Source organism: Pan paniscus, chromosome 10 (assembly GCF_029289425.2).
Source record: "Pan paniscus chromosome 10, NHGRI_mPanPan1-v2.0_pri, whole genome shotgun sequence".
Classification (NCBI taxonomy): domain Eukaryota; kingdom Metazoa; phylum Chordata; class Mammalia; order Primates; family Hominidae; genus Pan; species Pan paniscus.
The window spans coordinates 134,782,569-134,805,339 of record NC_073259.2 but is presented as its reverse complement, the minus strand read 5'-3'; the positions used below and the strand labels follow the sequence as shown (position 1 = coordinate 134,805,339).

At 42.0% G+C, this 22,771-nt stretch overlaps 2 long non-coding RNA genes across 2 annotated transcripts in view; one reads left to right on the top strand and one right to left on the bottom strand.

The window, feature by feature from the left end:
* The window catches only part of LOC117975240 (uncharacterized), a 184,028-nt gene that overhangs the window by 455 nt on the left and 160,802 nt on the right, over positions 1-22,771 (top strand). The gene's annotated exons all lie outside the window — the stretch shown is intronic.
* LOC130540692 (uncharacterized) overlaps positions 5,751-22,771 on the bottom strand; it is a 30,847-nt gene continuing 13,826 nt past the window's right edge. Inside the window, exons 4-5 of the long non-coding RNA XR_008954686.1 lie at positions 18,917-19,022; positions 5,751-6,916 (exon numbers count right to left, since the gene is read on the bottom strand). This is a non-coding gene — a long non-coding RNA (uncharacterized LOC130540692). The remainder of the gene's footprint in view (positions 6,917-18,916; positions 19,023-22,771) is intronic.

Sequence of the window (22,771 nt, the reverse complement as noted above, 5' to 3'; positions counted from 1 at the left end):
TAAGCCTGTGCTAACTATTTAGGTGGAAGTGCCCCCTTTTCCCCGCAGAATTGTTCCCGCAACGGCAGGTTTTTAGTTGGTTTGGTTTGGGCTTTGCACCATGGGGCAGGAGAAATCCAAACTTTCCGTCTTCCCCCAGCCTTTCCCGCTGATTTGCACCCAGTGCGCTCTCTCTTCTTTCATGGAAGTTGCCTCTACCAGGGCCCAACCAGATGATTTCAGTTCTGGCCTGATCTGCAGGGGGTGGGAGTCAGAGCCTGACCGCTCTCCTGACCCTGCCTGCAGTGAATGAACAGCATTCAGACACCAGCCTCTTCCCTCCCCAAACCCCAGGGCAGCACCCTCTGCGTCTGCCCACCCTGGAGGCAGGGCCCAGTCCCCCCCCACACACACCTAGGGCTGGCTCGGTGCAACCTCAGAAAGGAAGCCTGCTTGCTCGCAAGGTGTCACAGTAGTCTCCTTCAGTGGAGCACCCCAGGGCGTCCTGAGCCAGGAAAGAATTTCAAAAGAAATAGAATAAGGAAAAACTCCTGTGATTAAATGACAATGAAAGAGATAGATGCTAGCAATGAAGAATCAATTTTTGTCTCCAAAATTGGGCACAGGAAGATAACCCTCAACAGGACTAGGAGAGGAGGGGTGGGCTTGGACAACCCACTCATCCTGGGAGTGTGCCCCTGATACAGCATATTGGAGAGTTCTAGTCCCAGGAGGAGCTTGACACCAGCTCACTGTTTTTTTTTTTTTTTTTCCTTAAGAGCTATTTTTTTTATTATACTTTAAGTTTTAGGGTACATGTGCACAACGCGCAGGTTATATATGTATACATGTGCCATGTTGGTGTGCTGCACCCATTAACTCGCCATTCTAAGTTCCATTTGCCTGCAGTGGGGAGAAGGCAGCTGTGGTAACATCTCAGCCAGGCCAAGGTGGGATAGGAATAGCACTGGGTAGTCACAGGGTGGAAAGACCCAAACAACAGCTGAAACAAGAACTACACAAAGAAACCCAGGATAACTGAAAACCCAAAATACGGAGCAAAAACAGCCAAAACCCCAGTCAGGGTGACAGGCCCATGACTCTTCCAGGCAAACCCAATTAAGGGAGAAAGGGGGCATTCATGGGGAGTCCCTGAAATCCCCTCTGTATTAGTCTGATCTCATACTGCTAATAAAGACATTCCTGAAGCTGGGAAATTTGTAAAGCAAAGATGTTTAATGAACTCAAAGTTCCACATGGCTGTGGGGGCCTCACAATCATGGCAAAAGGCAAGGAGGAGCAAAGGCATGTCTTACATGGTTGCAGGCAAGAGTGCACGTGCAGGGGAACTCCCCTTTATAAAACCGTCAGATCTCATGAGACTTATTCACTACCATGAAAACAGTGTGGGGGAAACTACCTCCATGATTCAATTATGTCCACCTGGCCCTGCCCTTGACATGTGGGGATTATTACAATTCAAGGTGAGATTTGGGTGGGACACAGCCAAACCATATCATTCTCTTTTTCTGGAACACCTAATGATTGTTCAACCCCCTAATTAAAGAAACACCCATTATATCGGAATGCTGGGTGGTCACAGGAGAAGCAGGAAAATATGAAGCAGCAATTTCACATAACTGCAGGAAAGGAGCTGTTAGAATTAGTGACAAGGACAAAGACAAGCCTGGGCTGATAAGACCCCACCAAACAAGGTGGGGGGCAAAGCTGGTTGAGACCAGCTGGATCTGATATGGTGATGGACTTGACTTATTCCCTACCCCAGACCTAATTGTACTCTCGTTACCATCCAAAGTCACACACCCACCAGCACCAATGTATATTTAGTATAAAAATGGGTGGCATCCCAATTATAAGAAATCCCTACTTGTTTTCCTAGAAAATATCATGATTATTCCTCTAATTAGAAGAGCCTATAAAATTAGACACCCAAATTCTGCCGCACACTTCTCACTCTCCCAAGCACGCCTGCACTTCTCTCTTCTGTGTGTACGTTTGCTTGACAGTAAAAGCTTCTTGCCTTTTGCTTTATTCTGATTTGTCATCGAATTCTTTCTCTTCATGGTGTCACGAACCTGGACACTGCTGGGGCTAGGGTCCCACTGGCATCCAGATACCCTCCTGAGCCCTCTGGCAATAAAAGGGTAACTGCAAAATGAGGGTTTCAACAGGTCTGCATAGAAAAAAAAACACTGCTGAGAATTTCCCAAGACTCCTTTGCTTTGTGTAGCCTACACATGACCTTAGGAAGCAGCTGCAGTTACAAAGCAGATGGAGACTCTCTGGTCTTCCTAAAGCAGCAGAAATATGTTATTTTCTCTCTCTCCTTCCCTCCCTTTCTCTGACACACACACACAAACACATACACACACTTACCCACTTAAATGTTGCTCTCCTTCTCAGTACACTGAGAAATAAAACATAGCCCATTATTTCCAACCGATGGACTGGGGCCTCATCCACCCTTCCTTTCTCCTAGAAAAGAATATGAACCACGAAGCTGTAAAGTTGTGCCCAGAGTTCCCCAGCTCTCCTTCCTCTGCATTTACTTGCTGATTATCACTTGATCTTAGCCAAAAGGCCAAGAAGCGATACATGCTGATTATCTATCTCTTAGGTCCCCCTGCCCAGCCACCATGTGAGTTCCCTGGAGTGTGACTAGATGGAGCGGTGCTTTCACAGTTTCTCCAGTGGGGCCGGGCACAGTGTGCATCACAGGACCATTTGTTGCATGAATGACTCCTGTGAAGCCTCACAGCGTTAGCCTCATTTTAACAATGGAGGCACCGAAAGGCAGACATGTCAAATTAAAGTCACCTACCTTGCAGTATTAGTAGTATCTTTAGACCTGCAGATGCTCTTCTAGGCATAATACTTGAAGTAACTTATTTAATCCTTATGAAAACCCTAAAAGTACGTACTCTCGTAATACCAATTTTACACACAAGAAAACAAATGCTTAAAGCAAATGCTTAAAGAAGTCCAGTTAGGCCGGGCACAGTGGCTCACGCCTGTAATCCCTGCACTTTGGGAGGCTGAGGCAGGCGGATCACCAGGTCAGGAGATCGAGACCATCCTGGCTAACACAGTGAAAACCCATCTGTACTAAAAATCCAAAAAAAAAAATATTAGCCGGACTTGGTGGCGGGCGCCTGTAGTCCCAGCTACTCGGGAGGCTGAGGCAGGAGAATGGCGTGAGCCCAGGAGGCGGAGCTTGCAGTGAGCCGAGATGGCGCCACTGCACTCCAGCCTGGGCGACAGAGCGAGACTCCGTCTCAAAAAAAAAAAAAAAAAAAAAGTCCAGTTACTTACTTGCTCAAGGCCACACAGCTGGTAGGTGATGGAGCTGAGACTTGAACTCAGATAGTCTAGTTTCAGAACTCACATTTACTAGATGATTGATTGATTGATTGATTTTACTTACTTATTTGAGATGAGGCCTCACTCTGTTGCCCCAGCTGGAGTGCAGTGGCAAATCATAGCTCACTGAAGCCCTGATCTGGGCTCAAGTGATCCTCCCACCCAACCCTCTCAAAGTAGCTGGAACTACAGGTGGGCACCGCCTTGCCTAGCTACTGTTTTATTTTTTATTTTTAGCAGAGATGAGTGTGGGAGAGAATGTTGTCCAGGCTGGACAATTTTTTTCCCCTCAGCTTTATTGAGGTAAAATTGAAAAATAAAAATTGTATATATTTATGGTATACAGCAGAATGTTTTGATAGAGGTATACATTGTGAAATGATTACCACAATCAAGCCAATTAACATATCCATCTCCTAGCCTAGTTACCATTGGAGAGGGCTTTGGTAACATTTAAGATCTACTGTCTTAGCAAATTTTACCTACACAGTCCACGATTGTTAACTATAGTCACCATGATGTCTAACAGAGCTCCAGAGCCTATGCATCCTAACTGAGACTTTCACCCTTTGACCCACATCCCCTGTGACTTCTGCCCCAATAGGCAGCTTGGAGCTCAGGTATTTCTGGAAGTTGGCTCCTACCTGGACTGCAGGACACGTCACTGGTCTCTGTCGACTCCCACTTGTTAGTACATTTCAGTCAAGTTTCACTTGCTTCAATTTTCTACTTAAACAAAGATAAATTAGTTTTTGTAACTTTTACTTAACAAGACAGAAAAGTCCCAGACCCCTGTGCTGTTCTGGGGTCGATGCTTTCCAGGAAACCAGCCTCTGTGGAAATTGATCTCCCATGAAGGGTAGCAGGAGCCAATGCAGATGCCTCTTACCTTGTGAGATCAACTTGAAGATTGATACCCAAATGCCCATTCTTACCACTTATCCTGGCTCCATCCTGGTCTCTTCATGAACCGTCATGCAATCATCATCAATATAATTTCTTAGCCCATTCTCTCAGTTTCAAGGTCAGCAAATTGTCCATTTAGATGCATTGTGGCTTAATATGGCTTAATAAGATTTGTATTAGATTACAAGTAGAATGAACTCAAATTATGTTACAAAGGGAATTCATTCACCACACTGCTAGTCCCTTTATTCAATTTGTATACCTAACCATAATAGCTAGCACGTATAAGTGCTTATAAACAATGGACACTGTTTCAAGTGGTTTTTACGTGTATTAACTCATTTATTATTATTTTATTTATTTATTTATTTATTTATTTTTGAGATGGAGTCTCACTCTGTCACCCAGGCTGGAGTGCAGTGGCGCAATCTTGGCCTACTACAATGTCTGTCTCCTGGGTTCAAGCAATTTTCTGGCCTCAGCATCCCAGGTAGCTGGGATTACAGGCATGCACCACCACATCCAACTAATTTTTGTATTTTTAGTAGGGACAGGGTTTCACCATGTTGGCCAGGCTGGTCTCGAACTCCTGACCTCAAGTGATCCAGCCACCTTGGCCTCCCAAAGTACTGGGATTACAGGCGTGAGCCACTGTTCCTGGCCAGCTCATTTATTATTTGCAACAACCTTATAGCGTTACTATATTTTCTATTTTCTTTAAAGGTAAGGAAATTGAGGCATAGAGGATTAAACAAACTACCTACAAATAAGTCCCAAGACATTGCCAAAATTGACCCTGTTGAAAACAACTAAGTTAGAATAATCTCTGTTAGAGAACATTGAAATTTAGAGGAAAATTTTCAATTAGTGTATTATTTTGATACTTGGAATGATGCAACGGTCATTCCTTCATTTTTATAAGAAAATATTCTGACGTATTTTCTTCTATAGATTATTTATTTCTTCTACGCCAAAGCTCAGCCTACATACAGTTGCTAGTGTCCCCTGGGAACATCGGCTGGTGTGTGTGGCTGGCAGGGAAAGAAAAAGGAAGAAAAAAAAAATCAAATTTCCTTGTCTGGACCTTGAGTCCTAGGTTAAGGGAGTGAGCAGATTCTAAATCCTTGTGTGGCAGCAAATTGAGTATATGTTACACCCCTTCATGTCTTCAACAGGAGAGGCAGTATTTAGCCCCCAAGAGGCACTTGATGTCTGATTTATGAGTAAAGGTTGTGGCAGCCTCCAAGGGTGATCTGTGTTCAATAAAGAGTCCATAAATAGTGCTGTCATTTAAAGTAGCAGCCTTAATGGAGCCCAAGAATCTGACCTTTGATCTTTGTGTCATATATGAGTTAGCTGTTAGACTGAAGAGTCTAAGAGAGGGAAGCTCAGGCCAGCTGAAACTAGAACAGCATAGAGGCAAAAAGGAAAGAGATTCTTTTGCTCACCTTCCCTGTGTAATTTATGTTGACCGTAAATCATTAGGTTTGACATGATGTTTATTAAATGGTAATAAAACACCCCATGTGTCAGTCAGGGTTTAATCAGAGAAGCAGCACTTCTATTCGTATTATGAAATCAGGGATATATTTAGAATGAGGGCTTGTAATACTTGGGGGAGAAGGGCAAGTGTTGGAAGGCCCAAGGAAAACCACCACTCAGCCCTCCTTGAACACTAGAGCAAGTTGAGGTTAGGTGGATGAGTGGGAGCTTTCAGGGTGTATGGCGAGTAGGCAGGTCCAGCTGCAGAGTGGGCTATGAAGGGCAGTGCAGGGAAAGTCTGTGGAATGCTGTCCTTTTGAGTTGCTGCTGCTTCTGCAGGTCTGCATTCAGACTTGTGGCAGTCGGCCTGGGCCCTTTGTTGGTCAGGAAATCGGGCAATTGACAAGAAGAGCAGGATAAAGAATAAAGAAAAGACTTGTAAATCCCACTGATACCTTGCTAGCTCTTAGCTGCCACCTGTACCCACAATGATCTTCAGTGATCAGTGACTGTGGCTTCATTTTTACTATCCAAATCACATCTAAATTTATTTTATTGGCCAATCATCACCTGGAAATAAACAGGACAAGAGATTTAGGGAAATATGATTCTAGCTTAACCAGTTTGACTGAGTGCAAACCTCCTCATCCATTGACAAGGCAATGTTCAGAAATGGGACCATCCTCTTCTTGTGAAGCCCATTTAAAGGATATGTGGAGGATAGCATTCATCCTTTGATAGCATAAGGTAAGTGTGTCACATATTTTTGTAACAATAGAAATGATAGCTTTGCATGTAACTATCTTTTTGCAGAATTCCCATAATGTTCTTGAAAAGTAAGACAAGACCTACCAAAGACTATTCAACTTCAACATAATGGAGAAACTAGGAAGTGAAAATGCTATTAAGTATTTTTTTAAAAAAAAAGATAAATAAAGGACATGCTCAGGTGCTGCAAGTCATCTGAGAACAACTGGTTTTGCTTACCTTCCTCTCCCCCGACACATACATATGCACAAACACTTCACCTGAGAACAGAACATCATTCCCACTTCCGTATGTCTCAGGCTATCCTTGTGAGAAAGCTGGCGTTTTGAGAAAGGGAGGCTCAGGGAATTGCAGGAGGCACAGGGAATTAATTCTGCTGCCTACTGCCACGTGTTGAGACCTGGGGGAGAAAAAGTGATTGACATTACTTCTGTGTATTGACACTGGGCAGTGGGGAAACATAATAGCTTTTTAAGTGACTACCTCTATTTACCTTGTAATGAGTGTATCAGTTGAGCTATCATGTAAAAACCATCAAGGATATTTGTAGTTATACTATTAAGACTCTTAAATATTCTAAGGAAAAAAGAATGCATTGGCTCATAAAACTGAGGTTTAGGGATGATGATAGCTTCAGGTATTGTTTCATCTAGGAGTCAAATCAAATGATCTCTTCTCTATCTTGGTTGTTCTCTTCCCCCATCTACAAATTTTGTTTCTCTTTGCATATTGATTTATTTTCTTCTGTAAGTATTTAGTCCCTCTAATCCTTCCCTTTCTCGTCTTTAAAATGGAAATGTTAAAAATGCATACCTCACAAAATGATTGTGGGGATTCAGTAGATCATGTATGTACAATGCTTAGTAAAGTGGCTAGAATATAGTAAGTGGTCAAAAAGATTAGCTATCATCATCATGATCATCATCAATATCATCATCATGATCATCATCATCACCATTACCATTATCATTACCTTCATCATCATCATCATCATCATCATCATCACCATTATCATCAGGAGCATCATCACCATCATTGTCACTATCATCATCATCACATCATCACCATCATCATCATCACCATACAATTACCATCATCATCATCACCATTATCATCACCATCATTATCACCCAATAAAGGCAAGGCCAATAAGATAAAACATATTATTGTAACTCCAAATTAAATATTTATTTTGAGTTTCTAAATGATCTGTTGAAGGCCAAGGAACCATCACAGTTAAAAAGGAAGGGAAAAATATTAATTCAGATCAGAGTAAGAAGAGTGTCACTGGAATGAGCAGATGAGCATCTTCAAATACCTGGAGGGCAGTGATTAACCTTAATAGTAAGCTCTGTGTCTGTTGCTCTCAGGAGAAGAGCCCAGGGACACTGATAAGACACCTGGTTGCAGATCACAGAAATTAGTCAGTGATATGGTTTGGCTTTGCCTCCCCACCCCACCCAAATCTCAGGTTGAATTGTGAGCCCCAGTGTTGGAGGTGGGGCCTGGTGGAAGGTGATTGGATCATGGTGATTGTTTCTAACAGTTTATCACCATCCCCCTAGTGCTATCTTGTGATAGAGTTCTGATAAGATCTCGTTTGAAAGTGTGTAGCACTTCTCTCTTTGCTCTCTTTCTCTCTCCTGCTGACCATGTGAAGATGTGCTTGCTTCCCCTTTGCCTTCTGCCATAATTGTAAGTTTCCTGAGGCTCCCCAGAAGCAGAAGCCTGTACAACCCCCAGAACTATGAGCTGATTAAACCTCTTTTCTTTATAAATTACCCAGTTTCAAGTATATCTTTATAGCAATGTGAGAATAGACTAAGACAGTCACTAAAAATAATCAGCACTAACAGTAGAAAAGAGAGAGATTTAAAAAAAAAAGAAAAAGAAGGCCAGGTGCAGTGGCTCACACCTGTAATCCCAGCACTTTAGGAGGCCAAGGCGGGTGGATCACGAGGTCAGGAGATCGAGACCAGCCTGGCCAACATAATGAAACCTCATCTCTACTGAAAATACAAAAAATTAGCTGGGTATGGTCGTGGGCACCTGTAATCCCAGCTACTCGGCAGGCTGAGAAAGGAGAATCTCCTCAACCCAGGAGGCAGAGGTGACAGTGAGCCGAGATCGTGCCACTGCACTCCAGCCTGGGTAACAAGAGTGAAACTCTGTCTAAAAAAAAAAAAAAAAAAATAGCTGAAAGTTTCAGGGGTTTCAGATAAGGCTAACACTAGAGTCAGAAGTCAGGTCAACACAACATTCTCCCATTTATTCTATCGAGATGGGGACCAGAAACTACTCCATCTCTGTATTTTATGAGGGTTCTCTGTTCTTGGGGGATAAATGCCCAATTCAAAATCCTCTTTCCTTAAGAGAAAAATATTTAATGCCAACTGAACAAAAGGAATCCTCTCTCTCTCTCTCTCTCCATCTTGCTATCTGTTGTCTACTGATCTTAATGAGGGTGCTAGAAAATATTGCCTGTATTTTATTTTGTGAATTATAGATATAAAATATTTATCCAATATTATGTACTGTCATCAGAATTTCATGTGACAGAGGACATTTTTTTCTTATGAAAGATATGAACTACAAAATAGCAGAATAGAGAAAATTTCCAGGCAAGAAAGGACTCATAGCAACCTCAATATACTCGTCATCATACACATTTTTGTTATCTTCTTCAAAACCTATGGAAGTTTCCGGATGTCCATTGCAGATCAATGAGTAGAGAAAAACAGACAACTTGTATTAAGAAAAAGTGGGTTTTGGTCTAGGTACTGCCACTTTCTGACTTAACTTGTTTCTCAAATTTCCTTAGTTGCCCTTTATTAAAACTCTTCCTTACCCATCTTCTAGCGCGCGCACACACACACACACACACGCAAGAATGCACCCAAGGCTGCCAGCTCATTTCAGGGAGAGAGGCGGCTACATACTCCATATCTATGCAGTTTGTCAAGTACAGAAGAGTTTGAACTCTACAATCTAACTTTGGCCATGGGTGAGATAGAAATTGGGGGAAGATAGTGGTGATTCGTTGATTTCATCTGATTCTCTGAAATAGAAAAGGAAAAACTACCAGAATTGCCAACATGATTTTCAGGAAGAAGCACAGAAGTCAGAGTTGAGGAGATTTGTCCCCGAGATGCCAAAATAAAAACTAGAGTTAAAGTAACAAAAACATATTTATTGTCTTAGTACAGAAACAGGCAAGTTGATGGAAAAGAAATGAATTACCTCTATGAAGAAATTTATTATGATGTGTTGATGTTATTGTTGTTTTCACTAAATGGGTCCTGCCTTACTGACTAAATCATTCTGTAAATGATGGAGAGAATAGAACAGAAGACACATGGCTTTGTGTGCAGAGCTTGGCATCAAGGAGGACCAGGCAATAGACGTGGCTTCTGATTTGTGGTTGCAAATGGGTTTCCTTTCTCTGTTAGAGTTTGCACAAGTTGTTCCCTCTTCATATAGCAGAGAGGAGGTTTTCATTCTAAAGCCAGCCAGATCAGAGCAATGACTGCACTCCCAGTGGAGAACAGTGTTGGGTTCACACATGACAGGATGTTTCTAGGATTTGCATCCATTTTCTCTCTGAAAGATTATGATCTAGCTTTCTAATCCTCTATAGAGTTTGCAAAATGTTCTAAAGAAACTTTCCTTCCTTCCTCCCTTCCCTCCCCTCCCCTCCCCTCTCTTTTCTTCTTTCCTCCATCTCCCTGCAAAATGTTCACAGGGTCAAAAGTGCTCAATAATGGTTTACAGGGCAGACTTTTAAGAGAGAGACATCCATATTGGCTAAACTAACAGTACCAACTCTGTGCTGAGCACTGCTTTAAGAGTCGTACTTTCATCATCTTATTTAACTACAACAACCTCTCATTCTTATTTAACAACAACGACCTTCCTCATTCCCGTTTTAGAGATGAGGAAAGTGAAGCTTGGTGCTCAAGAGCTTGTTCGATGTATACTTAGAGAGATAGTGGTGGGGCTGGGATCTAAATCAGACAGGTCCGGCTCCAGGTCCCAAGTGCCTGAGACACCATAGCATGAGACGCAGTGCTAAGATCACTTCAAGCGTGATGCAGGGAGGGATTGGAGGAAAGTGATGTGAGTTACATTTGCACCACAGATGACTGGCCTGTGGTGGATTACTGTGCCAGGGAGATTGTTTTCCTCTGTGCTGCCTCACTACCAGGTGGTTATTAGAGTTCCAAATGATAAAGAGAAAGAAATCACTCTAGCAGCCAATCACGCACATTCATATGGAAACATTCCCTGTGATTCAGTGGTGCATTAGTAATGCCTGTAAACCAGAGGAAATAAAACTCAAAAAGTCTCACATGGCATGGAGCATTAGGAGTTTCAATATCAAGAAGTATTATGGGGCCGGGCATGGTGGCTCACGCCTGTAATCCCAGCACTTTGGGAGGCCAAGGTGGGTGGATCATTTGAGGTCAGGAGTTCAAGACCAGCCTGGCCAACATGGTGAAACTCTGTCTCTACTAAAAATACAAAAATTAGCCAGGCAGTAGTGGCATGAATGTAATCCCAGCACTTTGGGAGGCCGAGACGGGGGGGTCATTTGAGGTCAGGTGTTCGAGACCAGCCTGGCCAACATGGTGAAACCCTGTCTCTACTAAAAATACAAAAATTATCCAGGCAGTAGTGGCGTGACTGTAATCCCAGCTACTCGGGAGGCTGACGCAGGAGAATCACTTAAGCCTGGGAGGTGGAGGTTGTCGTGAGCTGAGATCGGACCGCTGCACTCCAGTCTGGGTGACAGAGTGAGACCCTGTCTACAAAAATAAAAAAAGTAAAAATAAGAAGTATCACAGTAGGGCAGTTTGAAAACAGGCTAATATATAACAGCTCAAAAGTGTCAAATTGGTTCAGATTCTTTCTGTGCTTTTGCTTTGCTGTCTTCATCTTATTGACTAGTTCCTTAGGCTGGATCCCTTACAGTCAGCAGAATGGTTGCTCATGTTCCGGGGATTTTGTCAAAACTGGACAGGCGTTCTAAGTGTCTCCTTTTATCAGTAAGAGAACTTTTTTAAAGGAAATTCCCAGCAGATGTTCCTTTGCATCTGATTGTCCAGAACCAGGTCTCATGCCCAACAATCACTGGCAAGGGTAGAATCTGGGTTCTACCTTTTCTGGGTTTACCCCTGGGCCAAGGATGGAGTCACCTTCCATGAAGGGTGAATGGACTTTGGTTAAGAAGCCAATTGTCCTGCCTTGAGAGTTAAATAACTTTCAAGCAAAGTGTAGAACTATTTGGGAGTTCACCTTCGGCTGTCTTTCCCTTGTCTCTGTGACATGGTCTGCGGTCCCTAAAACACACAGCTGAGGCACATTTTACACACCAGCAGAACCTGCCCAGTGAGCTGCTGCTAGCAGCCCAAGTGAGTTCTCAAAAGGCTGAATTATTTCTTTCACCCAGACCAGATCCACCTGGGACAGTGAAAAATTTACTTATCACTCAAGTTGCCACAGCTGTTTTTTAAAAAGACCTACTGGGAACACTTCAAAATCCTTTTCTGTTGGTGTCTATTGAGAAACCCGGTGATTACTCCTCAATTTCGGTAGTTCTGCCTGGATTTACACTACAGATAATTGGGAAGAACATGTTTTTATTGAGTGGAATTTTGGTGCCAATCTACTCTGTAGACGCTCACCTGGGACCTCTCTGCTTGTGTGTGGTGCATGTTATGTCTCCGGCAGAACATCTTTGGGTTTTGGATTGTAATCAAGGAATGTCTAGGCACACGTGTTTTGTTCTTCTGTAAAAGTTTTTCATCTTTATTTCCTTTTTTGGTGGAGAAAAGGAGCTTGCTAGGTTGCTGAGACCACATGTGCTTTTTGTTTTTTTGTTGCTTATTTTTTAATTTTTATTTATTTATTTACTTTTGAGACGAAGGCTTACTCTGATGCCCAGGCTGGAGTGCAGTGGCATGCTCTTGATTCATTGCAACCTCTGCCTTCTGGGTTCAAGTGATTCTCCTGCCTCAGCCTCCCAAGTAGCTGGGATTACTGGCGTGCATGACCATGCCTGGCTAATTTTTGTATTTTTAGTAGACACAGGGTTTCACCAAGTTGTCCAGGTCGCTAACTCCTGACCTCAGGTGATCTGGCTGCCTCGTGAGTGGAATTCTGGTGCCAGTCTACTCCGTAGACGCTCACCTGGGACCTCTCTGCTTGTGTGTGGTACATGTTATGTCTCCGGCAGAACATCTTTGGGCTTTGGATTGTAATCAAGGAATGTCTAGGCACACGTGTTTTGTTCTTCTTTAAAAATTTTTCATCTTTATTTCCTTTTTTGGTGGAGAAAAGGAGCTTGCTAGGTTGCTGAGACCACATGTGCTTTTTCTTTTTTTGTTGTCTATTTTTTAATTTTTATTTATTTATTTTTGAGACAAAGTCTTTCTCTGATGCCCAGGCTGGAGTGCAGTGGTATGCTCTTGACTCAGTGCAACCTCTAGCTTCTGGGTTCAAGCAATTCTCCTGCCTCAGCCTCCCGAGTAGCTGGGATTACTGGCATACACACCTCGCTAATTTTTGTATTTTTAGTAGACACAGGGTTTCACCATGTTGTCCAGGTCTCGAACTCCTGACCTCAGGTGATCTGGCTGCCTCATGAGTGGAATTCTGGTGCCAATCTACTCTGTAGACGCTCACCTGGGACCTCTCTGCTTGTGTGTGGTGCATGTTATGTCGCCGGGAGAACATCTTTGGGTTTTGGATTGTAATCAAGGAATGTCTAGGCACACGTGTTTTGTTCTTCTGTAAAAGTTTTTCATCTTTATTTCCTTTTTTGGTGGAGAAAAGGAGCTTGCTAGGTTGCTGAGACCACATGTGCTTTTTGTTTTTTTGTTGCTTATTTTTTAATTTTTATTTATTTATTTACTTTTGAGACGAAGGCTTACTCTGATGCCCAGGCTGGAGTGCAGTGGCATGCTCTTGATTCATTGCAACCTCTGCCTTCTGGATTCAAGTGATTCTCCTGCCTCAGCCTCCCAAGTAGCTGGGATTACTGGCGTGCATGACCATGCCTGGCTAATTTTTGTATTTTTAGTAGACACAGGGTTTCACCATGTTGTCCAGGTCGCGAACTCCTGACCTCAGGTGATCTGGCTGCCTCGTGAGTGGAATTCTGGTGCCAGTCTACTCCGTAGACGCTCACCTGGGACCTCTCTGCTTGTGTGTGGTACATGTTATGTCTCCGGCAGAACATCTTTGGGTTTTGGATTGTAATCAAGGAATGTCTAGGCACACGTGTTTTGTTCTTCTTTAAAAATTTTTCATCTTTATTTCCTTTTTTGGTGGAGAAAAGGAGCTTGCTAGGTTGCTGAGACCACATGTGCTTTTTCTTTTTTTGTTGTCTATTTTTTAATTTTTATTTATTTATTTTTGAGACAAAGTCTTACTCTGATGCCCAGGCTGGAGTGCAGTGGCATGCTCTTGACTCATTGCAACCTCTGGCTTCCGGGTTCAAGCGATTCTCCTGCCTCAGCCTCCCGAGTAGCTGGGATTACTGGCTTACACACCTGGCTAATTTTTGTATTTTTAGTAGACACGGGGTTTCACCATGTTGGCCAGGCTGTTCTCGAACTCCTGACCTCAGGTGATCCGGCTGCCTCGTGAGTGGAATTCTGGTGCCAATCTACTCTGTAGACGCTCACCTGGGACCTCTCTGCTTGTGTGTGGTGCATGTTATGTCGCCGGCAGAACATCTTTGGGTTTTGGATTGTAATCAAGGAATGTCTAGGCACATGTGTTTTGTTCTTCTTTAAAAATTTTTCATCTTTATTTCCTTTTTTGGTGGAGAAAAGGAGCTTGCTATGTTGCTGAGGCCACATGTGCTTTTTCTTTTTTTGTTGTCTATTTATTTATTTATTTTTATTTATTTATTTTTGAGACAAGGTCTTACTCTGATGCCCAGGCTGGAGTGCAGTGGCATGCTCTTGACTCATTGCAACCTCTGGCTTCCGGGTTCAAGCGATTCTCCTGCCTCAGCCTCCTGAGTAGCTGGGATTACTGGCGTACACACCTGGCTAATTTTTGTATTTTTAGTAGACACAGGGTTTCACCATGTTGGCCAGGCTGTTCTCGAACTCCTGACCTCAGGTGATCCACTGGCCTCGGCCACCGCGCCCAACCCACATGTGTTTTTTCTATCAACAACTTTTAAAAAGGGAGAGAACGTTGTAACAGGATCGCTAAGTACTGGATCTGCTTGTGCCTTGTGACTACAGCCCTTCAGTGAAAAGGGCTAATGCATTTGATTATGGAATCATCAGGCGTTGTGCTGGAGAAACTAGTTTAAAACCTCAACATGTGAGTTTTGCAAACGTAGCCCTTAGAATTTAAATCAGTACCATCTTTCCTACCTTTTCCCCAGGAAAATACACCGTGCATTCACAAAGTCCTCCAGGCCATGAGTCTGCCTGTTTGTTTTCCAATTGCATATTTACCGCCTATCAACAAATTGGTTGCCAGTGTCCAGCCGTAATTATCCTTGGATCTTGGTTATAATTTTAGCCTGAGGTGAGGTTCACTGCAATATCATGAATAACTCTTGGGCTCTCGGGTTCTTACGGAAGATTCTAAGTTAGAAAGCTTTTATTTGGGGAATTAAATACAGTGCTGGATATTCATGCTTTTTAAAAAAGATTTTTTTCTTTCTCTAAACGTCAGCTTTTCTAGTGCATGATTTCATATTTGTTTATAGGTCATGGGCTATACAATTTCAGCCTATATAGCTCATAAAAATTGGTCAAATCAATTTAAAATAGTGCATTGGGTGAACATAAGAATTTAAACTCAAATGTAAATTTTCTTTTACATTTGGAAGTAGAGAGGAAGGGTTTTTTTTTGGTATGACATATTAATGTATGCTAACAGAGTAAAAATGTTATAATGCTAGACAAAATCTGAGCTATATCTTGTGACTCAAATAATCTTTGACTTCTTTTTGAGAATAAGGTCAAGCATCAAAGAGAGGCCAGACAAGAGGTACCATTGCTTCGATTAGTCTGACCTCATGAGGAAAAACAGGTGTTGGTGAAGGGGTAGAGGAGTCCCCCACTAGGACAGAGTCGGAGAAAGAGCCCTAGGTTGCCACTTGACACATTTCTCAGCCCTCCGTCCCTCCCTTCTCCCCCCTGCTTCCTTTCTGGCCTTCACCCTACATGGCTTTGTCCTCTGTCAGTATGTCCAATGTGCATCTAATCCCACACTCCTTACATAGATCATTGTTTAGAGGAAACTTCCAAAGTGAAAGCAGCCTTGAGCCAAGAAGCCAAGAGCTGTCTTTGTTATTTAAGTTAGTCTTTCATTTCCTCGACCATGGATAAGCCACCCGACCTCTGGGTGTCAGTTGGCCCAACCACTGAATAAAGTGATTGCTGCTGGCTCTAACATGCTGTGATCTATTTTTGTAAGTAAATGATTTAAATACCTCCTAAGATGAAGGGAATGCACGTTTGTGCCTCAGATAGAATTATAACCTTCAAATATAATTAGATTGATTATAGTGGTCTAATTTAACACTTGAATTCCTCAATCCTTTATATTCTACATTATTTTAAAGCTCCCACTTCCACCCTGGAAATCTTTTACCAACTGTGACTCGGGATGGTGCAGAGGGAATGAAACATAGTCGTCTCAAATATATATATTTGCATGTAAATTGGAGTTCTTTCCTTCACTTTCTGTGTCCAGTGTGCAAGATGCAGTGAGCGAGTTAGGCTTGCGTTATTTGGTTCATGCTGTGGCTTGGAGATGACACCCAAACCATGTACACTAGAGTTGAGAAAGTTTAGAATCTAAAAAGCAAATCCAGAGATGTTATTTGAATGGAGGGGGTGGGGACAGGGATAAGGCCTGAGATGAGTAATGTCCCATTTCACTGTCTTCATTTCAATCCTGTCTTCCTTGCATGTAGCATTGTCTAAGGGGCAAGGCAGGGAATGTGTCTGCTCATACCCCCATAAGGTTCTAATCATCACTGCCTGAATAGAACCTCACCAAATCTCTAGGCAAAATAGCTTTCTGGGCTCTGGGCTTCACCTGTGCCTAGGAACTCTAACCTGATTCAAGGGCTGGATAGAGAACAACCCCACATCATCCATTCTATCCTCTGGATACCTCCTCCTCAATTCACTCCCTTGCCAACAGTCCTTTCACCTCCTGTATTGAGCATTCGTGCACAAAATTTGGCTGAGAAGTTTTATATCCTCAAGTTATGTTTCCCAGAGTCATTGCTGTTTTTTAAAAAAAAGATGTTTAGAAACTGCCCAAATCAACAGAAAACCACATACCACATGTTCTCACTTATAAGTAGGAGTGAAGTGATGGGAACACATGGACACAGAGAGGGGAACAACACACACTGGGGCCTACTGGAGGGTGGAGAATGGGAAGAGGGAGAATGTCAGGAAAAATAACTAGTGGGTCCTAACCTTAATACCTGGGTGATGAAATAATCTATACAACAAACCCCCATGACACAAGATTACCTATAAAACAAACCTTCACATGTACTCCTGAACTTGAAAGTTTTTTTAAAAGACTGTAGAAAGAAAAAGAAACTGTCCAAATTGGACAATTTGGAAAGCAGCTGGTCTTTGAGGTATTTCTGAGGAGCAACAGTAACACATAAGGTGGGGTCAATGGTCCCCCAACTTGAATTCACACCAAAGTTAAACAGAGTCACTTTGCCTTCCCAATTTCTGTTCTGAAAAAGTTCTTTACATCATTCAGGTCCTTTAAAATTAGAAGATGTGAGAGCATTTCATGGTTAAAATTCACTTTGACATAGATTTATTTTTCTTTTTATATCTAGGAATAGTCTAGGCCAGGTAGAATTTATTTTAGGTTGTTGAACAAAATACCACTTTGGGCTACCTGGTTCTATATATTCTATATTTATAGAAATTTACATTTACATTTGCTATAGTTGATAATTTGGCAATAAATGTTCAATGACAAATAGAATAATTATCATATGTCTACAGTGTGTCAATTTGCCTCCTAGTCTGCAAAAGGTACAGTCTTGTTCTACATCTAGAAGAGATGTAAGACAAAACAAACACACAACACAAAACTATTTTGTTTTCTAACTGTTGACATGATTTCTAGTCTTGGCATTGGCTGAGAAGAGTGTGTTTAGAATATTTTTACATAAAGTGATTTTTTTGTTGTTATTATGTTTAGTTTCATAAAGAAACTGAAAATGTTGTTTTGCAGATTGTTTAATTAAAGTAAAGCATTATACACATGGCTTGTAAACATTTTTAAATTATGATATAAGAAAAGGAACTGGCCAGGCGCAGTGGCTCACGTCAGTAATCTCAGCAATTTGGGAGGCCAAGGTGGGCAGATCACTTGAGGTCAGGAGTTTGAGATCAGCCTGGCCAACATGGTGAAACCCTGTCTCTACCAAAAATATAAAAACATAAAAATTAGCCAGGTATGGTGGCACATGCCTGTAGTCCCAGGTACTCAGGAGACTAAGGTGCCAGAATCACTTGAACCTGGAAAGCAAAGGTTGCAGTGAGCTGAGATTGCACCACTGCACTCCAACCTGGGTGACAGAGTGAGACTCTGCCAAAAAAAAAAAAAAAAGAGAGAGAGAGAAGTGGAGCTAACATGTGCAGTGAAATTGAATATGGAGATATGAAAGAGTTTTATAATTTCACATGCTCTATTGTGTCACCCGGAACAAACAACAAATTACGGTAGGAACTAATGAGTCTAACTATCTACAGTCATCTTTGGAAAGAATGAGGTTTCTTTCCGTCCAGCCACCTAGTAGCTGTGGCTGGGCCAGTGATAGGGCTTGGAGGGTTTGCAGAATAATGTTAACATAGCCAGAAACTGCTCTTCTTAGAAAGATCTGCTTGCTGGCCATTGGCTGGTGTCTGGGTACTTTGCATTTGAGCTATTCCCTAAGTGATAATAATGACTCACTGTTTTTAGAATGTTTGTGCCAATCATGTGGCTTTTGCTGAACATCTGGTTTCTTTCTGTGAATCTGAAATTTTGAAACGTGATTGGCAGACTGCCTATGTGAGCAGGTCCAGATAAAAATCTTGGGCTTCCCTGGGCAGAAACCTTCTGAACATTTTGCAGAAAAGCTCACTCTGTGTAACTCTCATATAGGAGGAAGAAAGCATGAGAAAGGCTGCCTATGAATTCCTCCAGACTCCCCCTGTGTCTTTGTCCCTTACAATCTGACTGTGTTGCCTCATTTTGCTGCTGTAATAAATCTTAGCCAGGAGTACAACTCTATGCTGAGCCCCTTGAGTATTTCTAGTGACTCTCTGAACATAAGGGTGGTATCAGGGTCCCCAACACAGAGGGGACCAAACCAGAAAGTAAGCATGGTTACCTTTCAGAACCCCACATACATCAACTTCAGGGGATGGTAGGACATCAAGATCTGGGCGGAGGAGAAGAGTCTTTGGGAATCATCTGCCTGTGATTTGCATCCTGTACTGGCAATGGAAAGATCATAGAATTCAATGAGGCATGAAATGGAAATGCTATAGGAATAAAGTAATAGGTGAATGTAAAATGGTGTGATTTTGATGGATAAGGTTATGGTTTTGATGGGTTCTAATGGAAAACAGAGTAAAACATATATGAGAGGTCTGAGTATATATAAAATATTTCATTTGAACTTTTGTCTTCTGAGGAGAAAAACTGCTAAAATGTGCAAAATATTCCTTTTTTAAAAAAAATATAAGTTTAGAAATGTGTAGAAATTTTAAAGGGAAAGTTGTTTGTTTGTTTGTTCGTTTTTGAGACGGAATCTCGCTCTGTTGCCAGGCTAGAGTGCAGTGGCGCAATCTCGGCTCACTGCAACCTCCACCTCCTAGATTCAAGTGATTCTCCTGCCTCAGCCTCCCAAGTAGCTGGAATTATAGGTATGTGCCACCACGCCCAGCTAATTTTTGTATTTTTAGTAGAGACATGTTTTGCCCTGTTGACCAGTCTGGTCTCGAACTCCTGACTTCAGGTGATCCGCCCGCCTCAGCCTCCCAAAGTGCTGGGATTACAGGCATGAGGCACCGCTCTTGGCCTCTTTTTATCCCAAATTCCATTAATTATTAATACTTCTGAATATGGGATACATTATTGTCATGTTAGTTTTATTCCACTGCAAAAATATCCATATTGAAAATGTATAATATTCAACTCCCCAGGCAGCTACCTGTCCATGTGGTACCTTTGTAAAGTTAGAAAAGGCACCCCTTCCTCAAAGAGTTTGACTGCCGTCTTTCTGACAATGGTTATAATAAATACTGTACCATATTTCATTAGATGTAAGATGCTAGCATTGGTCAGACTTACTCTTATTTTATATACCACTAAGAAAAACAAACGCTGCCTACAAGATGAATTAGTTGTAAGATGCCCCCTCATTGCAGATAATTGCTGAAATATAAATAAATGAAGCTACAATAGAGGATGTGAATTTTGTCTTGTTAAGACATACCCCTCTGCATGTGTGTGCCCTGCTAACTTCTCAGATCTTGTCTTCAATACCGTGTGCCTTTCAGAATCCTGACATTCCTTCATTTACCAAACACCTGAGCACAGGCTGTAGGTGCCAGCATCCCAAATCCTACTAAAAGTCATAAGTATAACAAAACCCAGTTCACAGAGTCAAGCCTATGTTCTGTAGCGGTCAGTACCAGGAGTGAGAACATATTCTTTGACTTGGAAAGGGGCAGTCCTGGGTCTGGGTCTGCAACTCCTTAGTTGTGTAGCATTGGGCTGGTCATGCCACCTCCTGAGCTCAGCTTCTTTCCCCTGAGAAAGGAGATCATAACATACACAGCTCAGAGCTGATTGAGAACTTTCTGGGTTCATTAAGGAGCTATCTGTGCTTAGTAAATGCCTGTTCTATTTTACTTATTGAGAATTCTTTCTAAACCATCCAGAAGTGTGTTTTATTTGTTTGTCTCTAAGACACGCAGAAGAAAAAAAAAACATATATAAAATGTGACATTTTGAGGGTGGAACTGTTTATGCTGGCTTTAAGCTACTACCTCAGCTCCAGACCTGCCCTTTCACACCCTGATGTCAGGGCTGGAGCTCTGCAAACCACACCTCTGCTTTGCCGGCTGCTTTCTGTTGGGCTCTGTCATTAGGGACACTAGAGGGAGAACTTGGGGGTAGAAAGGGAAAAGGATCTTGCTCTTTATGTCTTTCCTGCTGTTCCCCTATGCCATCCAGTAAATGGCCCTGCATGCTGGCAGCAGTCATTGATTCTAGCTTCCAGCTTCTTCCTACTCTCCAAGGCCAACTTCAGCACAAGCTCCAAAGACATCAGCATCTCCTGGGCATTTTCATCTTTTCAGAGTCTGGGTCTCAGCTCCCTGGGGACCTTCTTCCCAGCTCTCAGGCATCGCTAGCAACTGGGTGGTAGTCTTTCTTCTGAATGGTGGGTCTTTGCTTTGCACAGTCCTCCAAGCTTCTAGGTTCCAATATAACTACATGTGTGGTTTTTTCTTGAAAGTTAAATAAAATATTTCATTTAAAGAGGCCTCTGTGTGCAGCAAATGCCAGTTTCATTTCACTCATTCATGGCACTTTAAGGACAAGTTGCAAGTATTTTATTTGCTAGTGTTCCAGGCATATCAGAACATAAAACATTCTTATTTAATGTGGAATATTTGTCGGAAGATCTGAGTGATTTTTACAGTGGATTCATTGAAAGTGATATTTAAAAGGTTTTATAGAGGAAATACATTATTATGCCCATGCAGATACATCATAATCTAGATTGGAATGTAGCAGGAAACTGAAATATAAAATAATGGTCCATTAGCTCTGAGAAACGTAAAAATCACATAACTAAAAGAAATATATTGGCTTAAGTAAATACTGGTTCAAAGCAGACAAAAAAATGCCAAGAAAAATACTGCTAAGTAGATTCTTATCCCTTATTTGTGGTCTATAAAAGCAAATGGCAGCACTGCAGTTCAGGAAATATTGGTGACTAAAAAGCAAGTCTCAACGTAAAATCGTATGAAATAAGAACAAATGCCTTTACTTGAAAGCAAAGGAAATCAAGCAACAACAACAACAAAAACCTATAAATTTGACTGAATTCCCACACAGGCTGTGTTGCATATTGACAAGCCAATATTTTTGTATAAATCAGTACAAAACCTGTAAAAAAAAATTGAAGGTACCCCAAGGTCATTCTCATGTATGTAGTAAAAGCCAGTATTTGCTTGGCTATGAGCACATGAACAAGCAGCAAAGGGGAAAATAATTCTGATAGAAACCAGCCTAAACCATGCCTTCAAGAGCTTCCCGGAAATTCCATTCCTATTTGAGCCATGGTTTATGGCAGTGATCAATTTAAATCTAGTCAGAAAATAGTCCATAATTTACCCCCTGATTATCTAGGTGGCTAATACCTTATTTCTCAAGTAAAGAAAAGCAGCCGGATGCAGTGGCTCACGCCTGTAATCCCAGCATTTTAGGAGGCTGAGGTGGGTGGATCACCTGAGGTCAGGAGTTTGAGACCAGCTTGGCCAACATGGCGAAACCCTGTCTCCACTAAAAATACAAAAAATTAGCTGGGCCTGGTGGTGGGCGCCTGTAATCCCAGCTACTTGGAAGGCTGAGACAGGAGAATCGCTTGAGCCCGTGAGACTGAGGTTGCAGTGAGCCAATATCATGCCATTGCACTGCAGCCTGGGTGACAGAGTGAAACTCCACCTCAAAAGAAAAAAACAAAAAATGAAAAAGAAAAGCATGCAAGGATAGAAATCACCAATCTTTTCTGTGATGTTTGTGTTTCCGTTTTCTGCCACCAGGGGCTAATGATATTACCATGATCTATAAATCCACTATTCCTCTTTCCTTCCCTGTTGGGCTTTCAATAGGCTTAGTTCACTAGACATGGGGTAAATATATTGCTTTTGGTAAAGATGAGTTTTGCTTGCTGACAAATACAGTAGCTCCTTACAAAATGAGCAGTGATCAGAGACAGTGTAAGCTAGTAGAGCAATACATTGCTGTAAGCTACTCCAAATTTATTTGATTTAGCTTGGGTTAAAATACAAGCTAATGTATTTTAGGACTCAACATTTTGTTTTACGTTTGTTGGACAGAACATTTGAGAACAAATTTAAGAAGTTACTGACACAAGTGTTTTCAAGGATTTTCTTCACTGATATTTAGCCTTTGTTTACATAGGGAAGAGAGAAGATTACCAGATAGT